The sequence below is a fragment of the Salmo salar genome, chromosome 23 (genome assembly GCF_965601325.2).
Source record: "Salmo salar chromosome 23, fSalSal1, whole genome shotgun sequence".
NCBI lineage: Eukaryota > Metazoa > Chordata > Actinopteri > Salmoniformes > Salmonidae > Salmo > Salmo salar.
Window position 1 is genome coordinate 12,909,262 of NC_138313.1, and position 17,786 is coordinate 12,927,047.

General features: G+C 44.1%; 1 protein-coding gene across 1 annotated transcript in view; it reads left to right on the top strand.

The window, feature by feature from the left end:
• Nucleotides 1-17,786, top strand: part of LOC106584070 (phosphatase and actin regulator 1) — an 89,549-nt gene that overhangs the window by 2,136 nt on the left and 69,627 nt on the right. The window lies entirely within an intron of this gene.

The following is a 17,786-nucleotide window of genomic DNA, read 5'->3' on the forward strand; positions in this document are numbered from 1 at the left end:
GCATTCAAAAAAGGTGTCCCAGGGAACTGTTGTTTCAGTACCTTGTACTGGTTTGCCTCATTTAAGATGGTCTTGGAAACTGTAAAGAGAAGCTGTAGGCATCCATTGTTGCTATGGTGACTTGGCATAATTATCCCACCATGATGGTAGCCTATGGAGTCCATAGAGAAGCCAACTGCTTTTGGCTTGAAATCTTGCATGAACTGTTTTGTCTGTAACTGAACAGATCCAATTTTAGAGGTTGCTTCTGTTTTGGGGTTTGTGTGATCAACCAATAATAGCTTCTTCTGCATATACAACAGCCAGTAGGCTACTTGCGTCACACGCAAGAGCTGTCCACTCTGTCCCGGTGCTGAAACCGAAGCCACCAGCATTCCAAATCACGCAACAGACAGCCAGATGCCAACAGATTAGCGCAAAATGTTTGTTATTTTCAGAATATATCACAGAGCACATCATTCGTGTCACCTATTCATCTGAGAGTATAAGGGAAGTGGAACTATAATGTTTGTGGATGTGTGTCAAACGACTTCCTGTATCCTATGTTATAAATCCCAGTCACGTGGTATTCATGTTGGACAGATGCCAACTCTTGGTGGAGGAAACCCACACGGCTGGCTATTGTTCTACTCTGCCTGGCACATTTGTCATAGCCAATATTGTCCTACTACTAGTGTTCAGTTTATTTGCTGAGATTATTGGTAATCCATTGTGGATTATCATTTGATTTGGGGGTTGGGTTAGATCATTTTATGAATTGCTTTAATGTAGCCTAAGCTTGTGGTGATTGGTGAATGTAGGTATTTTCAGTTGCAGCAGTCTATGTTGTCAGTAATAGCATGGCTACATCAGTGCTCCAGGATATTCTGTACATGAACTCACCAACAGTGCTAGCTTGTCTTAAACAGTGCTCTTTCCCATACTCTCTCACACGTTCTCTCTCACCCATGCCATCGTCTCACATGGCGGTGCTCCCTCCAACCCACCGCTCAGACAGTCTAGCTTCTCATAGACACTGTTTTCCGAGAGACACCCACGCAGTGCTTTAACCCTCCTCCACATAGACTGCACTTACAGATAGTACCATTAGTAGTACCAACATACTGAATCCCAACGGAAGTCCCGACACTGCATTGTGGCAAACATGGCACAGATTTAAGGGAAGGATCTGTCTGAATATATTGCCTGTTGGTGCTTTGGTGGTCGTTAATTGGGTATGTAAATCGCCGTGTTGGGTACAGTGCTCACTACTCACGTTGGTGTCTGATGTGTGACATCACAGCTCGGAGACTGTCACAGTCAAACCAGTGCCGCTACGCTCCTCTGTCACATCTTGCTACCAGACTGTACACGTCAATATTGCATCCTTCAGTTTGGCAATGTGGCTTACAAACTGTATCACTCACTTTTATATTTTCTCTTCTCATCCTCCTCTTCCTTGCACTCTCTGTTTTCTATAGCCTGTCCCCTCTATATCTTCTGTCTCTCTCTCTCTCTCGGCCCATTTCTGTCTGGTTGTAGCAGCACTATATCGTTCCGTCTCCCCTCAAGCTGCCTGCCCTCCCACTCTCTGCTTCCTCATTTGTGTGTTTGTATGTTTAAACAGTTGTTGTAGCATCAACCCACACCTTCCTTTGAAGTGAGTGAGGGTGGCACAGTGCATAGCTGTGACTAATATAGCCCTTGCTTCCTCCTCACATGACAATGATGTGTGTGTGTGTGCGCGAGTGTGTGTGTGCGCGAGTGTGTGTGTGTGTGTGTGTGTGTGTGTGTGTGTGTGTGTGTGTGTGTGTGTGTGTGTGTGTGTGTGTGTGTGTGTGTGTGTGTGTGTGTGTGTGTGTGTGTGTTAGGCTTGCTGGCATTATAAACCACTCCAGAAGGTTTGGTTTTGTGCTGCTGTGTTGCACATTAGTCTAGCCCTCAACCTTTTGCCAAAATAAGATTCTTCTGTAGATCCTTCTGTCGACTTGCTGCCATTCTAAATGTTCTGTTCTGGATTGGCATTCCTCTGCTGACCATTCCGGTGCCCCCCCCCCCCCCCCCCGGGACCTATCCTGAATGCAGCTGTGTGTGTGCGTGTATGTGTTTGTGCATGTGTGTGCGGGTGTGTGTGTATATGGTAAATCAGGTCAGCTGGGTGAGGGTTTAGTGCTGTTCTGTTCACAAAAAACATGATTTCCCCCAATGCATTCATTACCCTGCACTGCTCTTCTCTCAGCCCAAACAGCCATCCCACTGAGACAGCCGTGAATGAGAGAGAGGGGCGAGCGAGGTAGAATGTGGAGAGGTAGATGGAGAGAGAGAGAAAGAGAGAGTGAAAGACAGAGAGAGGCGATAGAGTGACAGCCAGTCATATAGAGAGAGAGCAGAGGGAGACAGACAGAGAAGGGGAGTGCGGTAGAAATAGAGGAATAGAGACTGATGGACAGACAGACAGCCAGACAGACAGCCAGACAGACAGCCAGACAGCCAGCCAGCCAGACAGCCAGACAGACACACAGACAGGGAAAGAGAGACAGATGGAGACAGATGGACAAAGACAGAGAGGGAATCAGACAGACAGAGAAAGAGTGGTGGAGAGAGGCAGATGGAGAGGCGGAGAGACAGATGTAAAGAGAGAGAGAGAGGCCAACTTCCTATGTATCTATCATCATTCATTCAATTTAGACTTACAAATTACCAACCCCCCGGTCTCAGGCTTGGATAACATTGGAGGCCCTGTCGGTCTCCACAGAGTTGGGTAAAGCTGCCTTTCGTTTTTTTTTTTGCGCCCTTTATGTGGAACAACTTCCGGAGCTGTCTGAAATGAGATGTTCTGGTCCCCCTTGGCCAGTTCAGAGCAATGATCGGAGACCTCTGTGTTGATAAATGTGTCTGTTTTGTAATTTTGTATATTGTATGTGTTTGATGTATTTATGCGTGGCTCATCTGTAAAAGAGACCGTAGTCTCAGTATGACTTCCCTGTCAAAATAATGGTAAATAATAATAAAAAGAGAGAGGCCATTTAACGAGAATGCAGCAGCAGATAGAGAGAGAGAGGGTAATGATGATAATGAAAAGGAAGCATCTTTGAGAGGCTCTCTCTCTCCCACTGTGTTGACTGTTGACGAGGGCCGAGTTCGTCATCACTGCACAAGAACTCTTCATCACAATGGGCTGAAAGGCCTGCGGCCATTTACTGTTAACGTGCCCGACTGGATGTTTAATTGCTCAGCTCTGTCTGAGTATTTGCTTGGTATGAGACACGCACTCTTACGAGGACGTATAGATACTTTTATATACGTTCCCATGCACAAACGTACATACAGTTGAAGTTGGAAGTTTACATACACTTAGGTTGAAGTCATTAAAACTCGTTTTTCAACCTTTCCACACATTTGTTGTTAACCTGTTATGGCTAGGGGGCAGTATTTTCACGGCTGGATAAAAAACGTACCCGATTTAATCTGATTATTAGTCCTGCCCAGAAACTAGAATATGCATATAATTATTAGCTTTGGGTAGAAAACACTCCAAAGTTTCTAAAACTGTTTGAATGGTGTCTGTGAGTATAACAGAACTCATTTGGCAGGCCAAAACGTGAGAAGATTCTGTACAGGAAGTACCCTGTCTGACCATTTCTTGAACTTCTTTGCCATCTCTATCCATTACAAAGGATCTCTGCTCTAACGTGACACTTCCTACGGCTCACATGGTCTCTCAGAGCCCGGGAAAAAGCTGAATGACGTAATTCAAAGCCCTGGCTGAAACACACGAGCGCTTTTGCTAAGTGGTCTATCAGAGGACAAAGGGCTTAGGCCCGTGCACTGGCCGCCCCCGTCTTTGTGTTTTTCCCTCTATTTGCCGAAACACAGATTCCCGGTCGGAATATTATCGCTTTTTTTACGAGAAAAATGGCATAAAAATTTATTTTAAACAGCGGTTGACATGCTTCGAAGTAGAAATCTTTTGTCACAAAATGCGCCATGCTCGTGACCCTTATTTACCATTCGGATAGTGTCTAGAACGCACGAACAAAACGCCGCTATTTGGATATAACGATGGATTATTTTGGACCAAACCAACATTTGTTATTGAAGTAGAAGTCCTGGGAGTGCATTCTGACGAAGAACAGGAAAGGTAATCAAACTTTTCTAATAGTAAATCTGATATTGGTGAGTGCTAAACTTGGTGGGTGTCTAAATAGCTAGCCCTGTGATGCCGGGCTATCTACTGAGAATATTGTAAAATGTGCTTTCACCGAAAAGCTATTTTAAAATCGGACATATCGAGTGCATAGAGGAGTTCTGTATCTATAATTCTTAAAATAATTGTTATGTTTTTTGTGAACGTTTATCGTGAGTAATTTAGTAAATTCACCGGAGGTTTGCGGGGGGTATGCTAGTTCTGAACATCACATGCTAATGTAAAAAAGCTGGTTAGTGCTGCATTTAGCTGTGGTTTTGTTTTTTGTGACATTATATGCTAGTTTTTGTATTTTTGAGGAATTTGTAATTCGCGCCACGCCTATCATTGGATATTGGAGCAGGTGTTCCGCTAGCGGAACAAGCAGTCTGTTGCCTTTTCTACACTGCGAATGACAAATTCCTCAAAAAACCCAAAGCTTCAATTTTTCAAACATATGACTATTTTACACCATTTTAAAGACAAGACTCTCCTTTATCTAACCACACTGTCCGATTTCAAAAAGGCTTTACAGCGAAAGCAAAACATTAGATTATGTCAGCAGAGTACCCAGCCAGAAATAATCAGACACCCATTTTTCAAGCTAGCATATAATGTCACATAAACCCAAACCACAGCTAAATGCAGCACTAACCTTTGATGATCTTCATCAGATGACACACCTAGGACATTATGTTATACAATACATGCATGTTTTGTTCAATCAAGTTCATATTTATATCAAAAAACAGCTTTTTACATTAGCATGTGACGTTCAGAACTAGCATACCCCCCGCAAACTTCCGGGGAATTTGCTAACAATTTACTAAATTACTCACGATAAACGTTCACAAAAAGCATAACAATTATTTTAAGAATTATAGATACAGAACTCCTCTATGCACTCGATATGTCCGATTTTAAAATAGCTTTTTGGTGAAAGCACATTTTGCAATATTCTAAGTACATAGCCCAGCCATCATGGGCTAACTATTTAGACACCCGGCAAGTTTAGCCTTCACCAAAATCAGATTTACTATTATAAAAGTTTGATTACCTTTTGTTGTCTTCGTCAGAATGCACTCCCAGGACTGCTACTTCAATAACAAATGTTGGTTTGGTCCAAAATAATCCATCGTTATATCCGAATAGCGGCGTTTTGTTCGTGCGTCCCAGACACTATCCGAAATGGTAAATCAGGGTCGCGCGCATGGCGCAATTCGTGACAAAAAAATTCTAAATATTCCATTACCGTACTTCGAAGCATGTCAACCGCTGTTTAAAATCAATTTTTATGCAATTTATCTCGTAAAAAAGCGATAATATTCCGACCGGGAATCTCCTTTTCGGCAAACAGAGGAAAAATCACAAAGACGGGGGCGGCCAGGGCACGCGCCTAAGCCCACAGTCCCTTGATCGGCCACTTGAGAAAGGCGATAATGTGTTTCAGCCTGGGGCTGGGATGACGACATTCAGGTTTTTCCCGGGCTCTGAGCGCCCATGGAAGACGTAGGAAGTGTCACGTTAGAGCAGAGATCCTTTGTAAAAGATAGAGATGGCAAAGAAGTTCAAGAAATGGTCAGACAGGCCACTTCCTGTAAAGGAATCTCTCAGGTTTTGACCTGCCATTTGAGTTCTGTTATACTCACAGACACCATTCAAACAGTTTTAGAAACTTTGGAGTGTTTTCTATCCAAAGCCAATAATTATATGCATATTCTAGTTACTGGGCAGGAGTAGTAACCAGATTAAATCGGGTACGTTTTTTATCCAGCCGTGAAAATACTGCCCCCTAGCCATAACAGGTTAACTAACTATAGTTTTGGCAAGTTGGTTAGGACATCTACTTTGTGCATGACACAAGTCATTTTCCAACAATTGTTTACAGACAGATTATTTCACTTATAATTCACTGTATCACAATTCCAGTGGGTCAGAGGTTTACATACACTAAGTTGACTGTACCTTTAACCAGCTAGGAAAATTCCAGAAAATGATGTCATGGCTTTAGAAGCTTCTGATAGACTGATTTACAACATTTGAGTCAATTGGAGGTGTACCTGTGGATGTATTTCAAGGCCTACCTTCAAACTCAGTGACTCTTTGCTTGACATCATGGGAAAATCAAAAGAAATCAGCCAAGACCTCAGAAAGAAAATTGTAGACCTCCACAAGTCTGGTTCATCCTTGGGAGCAATTTCCAAACGCCTGAAGGTACCACTTTCATCTGTACAAACAATAGTACGCAAGTATAAACACCATGGGTCCACGCAGCCGTCATACCGCTCAGGAAGGAGAAGCGTTCTGTCGCCTAGAGATGATCGTACTTTGGTGCGAAAAAGTGCAAATCAATCCCAGAACAACAGCAAAGGACCTTGTGAACATACTGGAGGAAACAGGTACAAAAGTATCTATATCCATAGTAAAACAAGTCCTATATCGATATACCCTGAAAGGTCGCTCAGTAAGGAAGAAGCCACTGCTCCAAAACCGCCATAAAAAAGCCAGACTACGGTTTGCAACTGCGCATGGGAACAAAGATCGTAATTTTTGGAGAAATGTCCTCTGGTCTGATGAAACAAAAATAGAACTGTTTGGCCATAATGACCATCGTTATGTTTGGATGAAAAATGGGGAGGCTTGCAAGCCGAAGAACACCATCCCAACCGTGAAGCTCGGGGGTGGCAGCATCATGTTGTGGGGGTGCTTTGCTGCTGGAGGGACTCGTGCACTTCACAAAATAAATGGCATCATGAGGCAGGAAAATTATGTGGATATATTGAAGCAACATCTCAAGACAGTCAGGAAGTTAAAGCTTGGTCGCAAATGGGTCTTTCAAATGGACAATGACCCCAAGCATACTTCCAAAGTTGTGGCAAAATGGCTTAAGGACAACAAAGTCAAGGTATTGGTGTGGCCATCACAAAGCCCTGACCTCAACCCTATAGAAAATGTGTGGACAACTGAAAGTGTGTGTGAGCAAGGAGGCCTACAAACCTGACTCAGTTACACCAGCTCTGTCAGGAGGAATTGGCCAAAATTCACCCAACTTATTGTGGGAAGCTTGTGGAAGGCTACCCAAAACGTTTGACCCAAGTTAAACAATTTAAAGGCAATGCTACCAAATACTAATTGAGTGTATGTCAACTTCTGACCCACTGAGAATGTGATGAAAGAAATAAAAGCTGAAATAAATCACTCTCTACTGTTATTCTGACATTTCACATTCTTAAAATAAAGCGGTGATCCCAACTGACCTAAGACAGGGAATTTTTACTAGGATTAAATGTTAGGAATTGTGAAAACTGAGTTTAAATGTAATTGGCTAAGGTGTATGTAAACTTCAACTGTATATACCTGCACGCACACACACATGCATGCACGCACATACACAAGCTCTCTCTCCTTTTTCATGTCTCTCGTACACACTCGCACACACACACACACACACACACACACATACTATCTGTGAATACATTAGCCGGACCTAGAGGAAAACCACAAAGACTGTCAGACTGGTCTGCAGTGCAGAGGAGAGGAGTGGGGAAGAGATGTGCTGCATATTCACAGCAGCCTAGTCACCAGGCTCTCTATCACTGCTGCTCCTCTTAACACAAAGGAAGAGGAAATCACACTCTTCCTCTCTGGCCAGGGGGTCCAGACTCACAGAGTCAGTTTGAACAAGACAGTGTTTTTACTCTAGAGATAATTCAGAGCTCAGCTAACTCAGAGATATAACAAGGGATGAAGGTTTACCCTTACGGAAAAACCACATGAATTTCACATGATTTAATGTGAAGTTGACATGATAACATGTGCAACATGTGATAACATGAATATACACTTGACAGCATTTGAGCACATGTGGGAAAATTATCTCATGTTAAATAAATGTGACAACATGGGGATGCAAAATACCATGAAACGACACGTGAAAACCCAGGAGTCAAATGTAATTGAGAATATTTTACTTTAAAAGGCATAACTGACGTTAATTCAATTTAAACAGTCATGCAGGTTTTGCCTTGCACCTGGTTTGTTCCAGGGATGTCCCTAAGAGCATTTCTACGAATATTGTCATGGTCCCCAGAAGTTTTTGTCTAGTTGTGGTGAAAATAGGGTAAATCTCTAACAAGTTACTGTATGTTTACAGTTAAATTAAGGTGTTAATTTGAAAGAACAGTATGCTGATGTGTAATGATTACTTGGGACTCAACCTCACTTAGAATTTGAACTCGCAACCTTTCGGTTGCTGCTTACCTGATGTTCCTGCTGCGCCACCAGGTCTGTGGACATAACAGAATATACATATATTGCCAACAATATATTCTAATTTAATTTAAGGCTATGGTTAGGGTACAGTGTTGTTCCCTGGGGTACAAAAAAGGCAAAGGTGCACAAAGGTTCTTCCTTTAAAAGTTGCATCATACTGCAGCACAGCACAGTATCATTGGAGTGTGTGACATCATAGTATTTCACTGTCAGACATTAATTTTTATTTACCTTTATTTAACTAGGCAAGTCAGTTAAGAACAAATTCTTATTTTCATTGACAGCCTATGAACAGTGGGTTAATTGCCTTGTTCAGGGGCAGAACAGATTTGTACCTTGTCAGCTCGGGGATTCGAACTTGCAACCTTTCGGTTACTAGCCCAACGCTCTAACCACAAGGCTACCCTGCTGCCCCTAATGCTAGTTTGACCACCAGAGGGCATATTGGAGGAGCTAAATTATTGAAATTACATGGAGCTGTAGGCCTAAGAGTCCTATTTGCTGTAGCTGTTTTTGCGTAACTTACTTATTGGCATACAGGTCTACTTCAATATACAGTATATCAATCAATCATTCATTAATTTGTGTATCTCATCACACAGCATATAAATCATCCATGTCTTTAAATACAGTCAAGCATTTTAGTTATAAAACCAAATAACAAAGGGAGCCTTGAATAATTAAACAAGTAATAAACCGCAACATGTCGGCATAAATTATTGAATTCACAAATGCATTTGACTGTTTTTAATTTTGGCTGTTTTAAAGACGTAAACTTTTTATGTTAGAACAGACTATCTGGGATTGATTATAATTTGTTAGTAAAATATTATTGTATTTGTTGTAACGGCTGTCGTTGTGTAGCGATGACCAAAACGCAGCGGGGAAATGTGCACTCATCTTCTTTATTATATTCGGACAAGAAGGAGAACCAAAACAAACACGTACACAAAGAAAACACAACGACTGATCACAGGCTGGTAAGGCACAAGGCTATACACAGAACAATCTCCAACAAAGTACTCAACAAACACATACCTATATATAGGACTCTCAATCAGAGGCAACTAGAAAACACCTGCCTCCAATTGAGAGTCCAACCCCAATTAACAAAACATAGAAATACAAAAGACTAGACAGAACATTAAAATACACTAACATAGAACAGTGCCCAAAAACCCCCGGAATACATAAATCAAATACCCTACTAAACAAACCACCACCCCGAACCACATAAAACAAATACCCTGTGCCACGTCCTGACCAAACTACAATAACAAATAACCCATATTTATGGTCAGGATGCGACAGTACCCCCCCCCCCACAAAGGTGCAGACCCCGGATGCACCTCACACAACAACAACAAAAAAATACCCCAAAACAAACATAAATCCCCTAAACTAAAGGGAGGGTGGCTGCCGTCAACGACGGCACCTGTGCTACACCCCCCCCCAACCCACCTATACTGGAGGTGGCTCAGGTTCTGGTCTACAGCCACCCAGACTGTAGGCATACTCGCTTGGTTCCGGACCGTAGGCAGACTCACTCGGTTCCGGACTGTAGACCCATTCACCCCTCTCCGAACTGTGGGCCGTCTCACTCAGTTCTGCACAGTGGGCCGTCTCACTCAGGTCTGCACAGTGGGCCGTCTCCCTTGGTTCCGAACTGTAGGCCGTCTCACTCGGTTCTGCACAGTGGGCCGTCTCCCTTGGTTCTGAACTCTAGGCCGTCTCCCTTGGTTCCGAACTGTAGGCCGTCTCCCTTGGTTCCGGGCTTAACACTCTTACCGGATACTCATGATGGGGCACTGTCGCCGGATACTCAGGACGGGGCACTGTCGCCGAATACTATGGACGGGGCACTGTCGCCGAATACTCTGGACGGGGCACTGTCGTCGGAAGCTCTGGACGGGGCACTGTCGTCGGAAGCTCTGGACGGGGCACTGTCGTCGGATACTCTGGACGGGGCACTGTCGCCGGATACTCTGAACGGGGAACAGTCGCCGGATACTCTGGACAGGGCACTGTCGCCGGATACTCTGGACGGGGCACTGTCGCCGGATACTCTGGACGGGGCACTGTCGTCGGATACTCTGGACGGGGCACTGTCGTCGGATACTCTGGACGGGGCACTGTCGTCGGATACTCTGGACGGGGCACTGTCGTCGGATACTCTGGAAGGGGCACTGTCGTCGGATACTCTGGACGGGGCACTGTCGTCGATACTCTGGACGGGGCACTGTCGTCGATACTCTGGACGGGGCACTGTCGTCGATACTCTGGACGGGGCACTGTCGTCGATACTCTGGACGGGGCACTGTCGTCGATACTCTGGACGGGGCACTGTCGTCGGATACTCTGGACGGGGCACTGTCGTCGAATACTCTGGACGGGGCACTGTCGTCGGATACTCGTGGCTGGGCTGACGCACTGGAAGCCTGATGCGTGGGACTGGTAGTGGAGGTACCAGCCTGGGGACACGCACCTCAGGGCTAGTGCGGGAAGCAGGAACCGGCCGAGTGGAACTGGTATTACGCACTGGAAGCCTGATGCGTGGTGCTGGAAGTGCCAGTTTGGGAACACGCACCTCATGGCTATTGCGGGGAGCAGGAACGGGCTGAGTTGGACTGGGCTGACGTATTGGAGGCCTGGTGCGTGGTACTGGTACTGGATATACCGGGCCGTGGAGAAGCACTGGCGGTCTCGATCGCACCTCCTGCACAACCCGTCCTGGCTGGATGGAACTAGTAGCCCTGTACGAGCGGAGTGCTGGTACAGGGCGAACTGGGCTGTGCAGGGGCCTGATGGTTGCCGTGCGTAGAGCGGGCGTAGGGTAGCCTGGACCTAGGAGGCACATCGGTGACCAGATGCGCTGCGCAGGCATCCTCCTACCAGGCTGGATGCCCACTCTAGCACGGCACTTGCGAGGGGCTGGGATCACTCGCACCGGACTGTGCGTGCGTATGGGCGAGATCGTGCGCACTTCTGCATACCTCGGCGCTCTCCACTCCAAACGCTTCCCATACAAAGCACGGGGAGCTGGCTTAGGTCTACTGCCTGGCCTAGCCAAACTACCCGTGTGCCCCCCCCCCCCCAATTTTTTTTATTGGGGTTGCCTCTCCGGCTTAAACGCCAGTCGCATTCCCCTGTAGCGTTCCCGGTCTTCGCTCCACTTTCTCCATGGACCCTCTCCGGCCATAAACTCCTCCCACGTCCACTTTTCCCGACAGTCCACATTATTATCCCGTTGCTCCTTACCCCGCTGCTTGGTCCTTGGTTGGTGGGAGATTCTGTAACGGGTGTCATTGTGTAGCGATGACCAAAACGCAGCGGGGAAATGTGCACTCATCTTCTTTATTATATTCGGACAAGAAGGAGAACCAAAACAAACACAAAGAAAACACATTGACTAATCACAGGCTGGTAAGGCACAAGGCTATACACAGAACAATCTCCCACAAAGTACTCAACAAACACATACATATATATAGGACTCTCAATCAGAGGCAACTAGAAAACACCTGCCTCCAATTGAGAGTCCAACCCCAATTAACAAAACATAGACATTTTAAAGACTAGACAGAACATAGAAATACACTAACATAGAACAGTGCCCAAAAACCCCCGGAATACATAAATCAAATACCCTACTAAACAAACCACCACCCCGAACCACATAAAACAAATACCCTGTGCCACGTCCTGACCAAACTACAATAACAAATAACCCCTATTACTGGTCAGGACGTGACATTTGTTGTGCTGTTTATACTGTTAAAAATGTTGCTTAGTTAAATTGATAAATGTTATTGTGTTTCTATCCAAGAAAAATAATCCTAACATTTCCACACCCTAATTGTAGGCTAACCAATAACCAAATGGAGATTCAGTGAAAAGAAAAATCCGTTTGATTTATAAAGACCAGTCCCCTTTTTTGATCCAAGTTGTTTGTCGTTCTCCCATGTACATTTTTTATACAATTGTTTTTGTATATATTTCAATATATTTTCAATCTCTTTTTCCATTTTTAAATGAAATATACCTTCCGGCAACCCGCCTCACCCAATGTGATACGGATCTGCTATTTTTAGACCTCATAGCCAGAACCTCCATCAGAAGCTAACCAGCTAATTAGTGACTAGCTATTTAGTCATTGTTAGCCACTGCTAGCGGCCTTTACCTTTTGCACAGACACCTGCCGCTTTTAGCCTGGATAATACTTGCCGATGCTTCTACTAGCACCGGCCTACTAACTAAAAAAAATTATAAAAAATGTTGAACGCCATGTCTCCTGCTTGCTAACGTAGTAACGACCACCTAGCGGCTTCCCTGTTTCATCTATTGCTGTTCACTGGACCCTATGATCACTTGGCTACATAGCTGATGCCTGCTGGACTGTTCATTAATCACGGTACTCCATTTAGTTTATTTTTGTTTATCTGTTGGCCCCAGCCTCGAACTCAGGCCCTGTGTGTAGTTAACTGACCCTCTCTGCCCATTCATTGACATTTTACCTGTTGTTGTTGTCTTAGCTGATTAGCTGTTGTTGTCTTACCCGTTGTTGTCTTAGCTAGCTCTCCCAATCAACACCTGTGATTGCTTTATGCCTCGCTTTATGTCTCTCTCTAATGTCAATATGCCTTGTATACTGTTGTTTAGGATAGTTATCATTGTTTTAGTTCACTGTGGAGCCCCTAGTCCCACTCTACATGCCTCAGATACCTCTTTTGTCCCACCGCTCACACATTCGGTGACCTCACCCAGCATTACTAGTGCGTCCAGAGATACAACCTCTCTTATCGTCACACAATGCCTAGGTTTACCTCCACTGTACCCGCACCCTACCATACCCCTGTCTGTACATTATGCCCTGAATCTATCCTACCACGTCCAGAAATCTGCTCCTTTTATTCTCTGTCACCAACGCACTAGACGACCAGTTTTGATAGCCTTTAGCCGTACCCTCATCCTACTCCTCCTCTGTTCCTCCGGTGATGTGACCTGCGTGTCCCCAGGCACTCTCATTTGTTGACTTCTGTAACCATAAAAGCCTTGGTTACATGCATGTTAACATCAGAAGCCTCCTCCCTAAGTTTGTTTTATTCACTGTTTTAGCACACTACGCCAACCCTCATGTCCTTGCCGTGTCTGAATCCTGGCTTAGGAAGGCCACCAAAAATTCTGAGATTTCCATCAACTACAACATTTTCCGTCAAGTCCTCCCACTGCCAAAGTGAGAGGAGTTGCAATCTACTGCAGAGATAGCCTGCAGAGTTCTGTCATACTATCTAGGTCTATGCCCAAATAGTTCGAGCTTCTAATTTTAAAAAGGAATCTCTCCGGAAATAAGTCTCTTACTGTTGCCGCCTGTTATGACCCCCCTGATTGCCCCCCATATATCTTCAGAGTTCGCTCTGTTAGGTGACCTAAAAGTGCTTTCCTCACCATCTTAAATAAGCATGCCCCTTTCAAAAAATTTAGAACTAAGAACAGATATAGCCCTTGGTTCACTCCAGACCTGACTGCCCTCGACCAGCACAAAAACATCCTGTGGTGGACTGCATTAGCATCGAATAGTCCCTGTGACATGCAACTTTTCAGGGAAGTCAGGAACCAATACACGCATTCAGTTAGGAAAGCAAAGGCTTGCTTTTTCAAACAGAAATGTGCATTCTGTAGCTCTAACGCTAAAAGGTTTTGGGACACTGTAAAGTCCATGGAGAATAAGAGCACCTCCTCCCAGCTGCCCACTGCACTGAGGCTAGGAAACACCGTCACCACCGATAAATGGACGATATTCAAGACTTTCAATAAGCATTTCTCTACGGCTGGCCATGCTTTCCTCCTGGCTACCCCAACTCCGGCCAACAGCTCCACACCCCCCGCAGCTACTTGCCCAAGCCTCCCCAGCTTCTCCTTCACCCAAATCCAGACAGCTGATGTTCTGAAAGAGCTGCAAAACCTGGACCTGTACAAATCAGCTGGGCTAGACAATCTGGACCCTCTCTTTCTAAAATTATCCGCCGCCATTGTTGCAACCCCTATTACCAGTCTGTTCAACCTCTCTTTCGTATCGTCTGAGATCCCTAAAGATTGGAAAGCTGCCGCGGTCATACCCCTCTCCAAAGGGGGTGACACTCTAGGCCTAAACTGTTACAGACCTATATCCATCCTGCCCTGCCTTTCTAAAGTCTTCGAAAGCCAAGTTAACAAACAGATCACTGACCATTTCAAATCCCACCGTACCTTCTCCGCTGTACAATCTGGTTTCCCAGCTGGTCATGGGTGCACCTCAGCCACGCTCAAGGTACTAAACGATATCATAACCACCATTGATAAAAGACAGTACTGTGCAGCCGTCTTCATCGACCTGGCCAAGGCTTTCGACTCTATCAATCACCGTATTCTTATCTGCAGACTCAACAGCCTTGGTTTCTCAAATGACTGCCTCGCCTGGTTCACCAACTACTTCTCAGAAAGAGTTCAGTGTGTCAAATCAGAGGGCCTGTTGTTCGGACCTCTGGCAGTCTCTTTGGGGATACCACAGTGCTCAATGCTTGGGCCGACTCTTTTCTCTGTATATATCAATGATGTTGTTCTTGCTGCGCGTGATTCTCTGATCCACCTCTATGCAGACGACACCATTCTGTATACATCTGGCCCTTCTTTGGACACTGTGTTAACAAACCTCCAAACGAGCTTCAATGCCATACAACACTCCTTCCGTGGCCTCCAACTGCTCTTAAATACTAGTAAAACTACATGCATGATTTTCAACGGATCGCTGCCCACACCCGCCCGCCCGACTAGCGTCACTACTCTGGACAGTTCTGACTTAGAATATGTGGTCAACTACAAATACCTAGGTGTCTGGTTAGACTGTAACTCTCCTTCCAGACTCATATTAAACATCTCCAATCCAAAATTAAATCTAGAATCGGCTTCCTATTTCTCAACAAAGCCTCCTTCACTCACGCCGCCAAACATACCCTCGTAAAACTGACTATCCTACTGATCCTCGACTTGGCGATGTCATTTACAAAATAGCCTCCAACACTCTACTCAGTAAACTGGATGTCACCAAAGCCCCATATACCACCCACCACTGCGAACTGTATGCTCTCATCGGCTGGCCCTCGCTACATATTTGTTGCCAGACCCACTGGCTCCAGGTCATCTATAAGTCTTTGCTAGGTAAAGCTCAACCTTTTCTCAGCTCACTGGCCACGATAACAACACCCACTCATAGCACGCGCTCCAGCAGGTATATCTCACTGGTCATCCCCAAAGCCAACACGTCGTTTGGCCGCCTTTCCTTCAAGTTGTCTGCTGCCAATGACTGGAACGAATTGCAAAAATCACTGAAGTTAGAGACTTATATCTCCCTCACTAACTTTAAACATCAGCTATCTGAGCAGCTTACCAATCACTGCAGCTGTACACAGAACATCTGTAAATAGCCCATCCAATCTACCTACCTCATCCCCATATTGTTTTTATTTACTTTTTTGCTCTTTTGCACACCAGTATTTGAACTTGCACATCATCCTCTGCACATCTATCACTCCAGTGTTAATTTTTCAATTGTAGTTACTTCACTACTATGGCCTATTTATTGCCTTACATCCTCACGCCATTTGCACACACTGTATATAGACTTTTTTCTATTGTGTTATTGACTGTACGTTTGTTTATTCCATGTGTAACTCTGTGTTGTTGTTTGTGTCGCACTGCTTTGCTTTATCTTGGCCAGGTCACAGTTGTAAATGAGGACTTGTTCTCAACTGGCCTACCAGGTTAAATAAAGGTGAAATAAAAAATTAAACTATTAAATGCTTGTCTCAAAGCAGTGCAAAATGATGCTGAAATTGTTGACCACACGCGGGTAGGCTATTGCTTCAAATCCTATTATAACAATTGTATGACTTTGGGTGTTTCAGTAAGCAACAATTTGTTGCCTTCAATTGCATTAGCCTAGTTTATTCCAATATTTCTGTCATTCAGTGATATTTATTCCCATAGTAATTCGTTATGGGTCCATCCAGATGTGGTTAGAAAACAGTGCATTTGGTGGGCTATGCAAAGAGATGGGTGAAGTGACATGCCTCGCAAACTTCCATTAATACATTTAAAGTCCCTAAACTCGGCAAGAGTCTATTGTCCTGCTGATAGCCTATCAAGTCAAGGGTGGATGGCTTATTTTGTATTCCAATTCATTGGAAAGGCTGCTAACCGATTTACACCTGGCCCACAACGTTGTTACTTACAGTACAGTGCACTTTCACTCTGTTCTCCACCTGACTCTCTACCAGATTATTCTTTCTATTGTTGTTATCTATTCGGTAACATTACACAAGTAAATGCATTGAATAAAAGACCTACATTAAATTGCTCAGATCTTGAAAATATGTGAAACCTTGTATTTGTATTTTGTTTGTCTGTGCCTAGTAGCAGAGGCTTCATGGCTTTACCATCAACCAAAAACACAGCATCTACAGTGACCGAAATATATTATTGAATTTAAAAAAAATTGCATTTTTAGTTATAAAACTAAATAACAAAGGGAGCCTTAAATAATTCAACAATAATAAACCGCAATGTCAGCTAATGCAATTGAATACAGAAATGAATTCAACTGTTTTTAATCTTGGCTGTACTAATGACTTTAACACCTTTATTGTTAGAACAGACTATATGGCATTGATTATAATTTGTTTGTAAATTATTATTGTATTTGTTGTGTTTACACTGTTCCAAATGGTCAGAAACAAAGAGTGAATGAAGAATGAAAGTGTTGTGGCGGTTTAAGTGTTTGATGGTTACGCCAAATGCAAGATGAGTATCTCCTTTGTCTGTCTGTCTGGCAAATGTTTTAAAAGCATATCGCACTAATGAGCTGCACTGTAAAGTGGTTATTGTGCATTTTCCAGTAACTTAATGGAAACTTGTTGCCAGTCATTAGTGTGAATTTGTTATTTCTTAACTGGAAACCATATGTCAGCAAGTTATTTTAAACTCACAATAACTTACTGGCAAAATGTTGCAAGTAACTTATTGTGCCATAACTGACTTTTCTGTTGGGAACATTATTTTCTGATTGGCAGCATACTGCAGCAGCGGCAGCCTATCAGAATATTGCAAGCATAGCTTTCAGCTAGCTCTTTTTGGTCACCCATGATAGGGAATATCACCCCAGTTAACCTTGTGACTCGAAAGTTCTAAGTATTAATAATGTCCCTTACCGTGTGAGGTCTTTTTGCATGTGGTGACAGAATTCTATTTTCTGCACCCCTCACTGCATCAAGACTGCAATGTCTGCTTCATATGAGGCTTTGTAAAACATATCCTT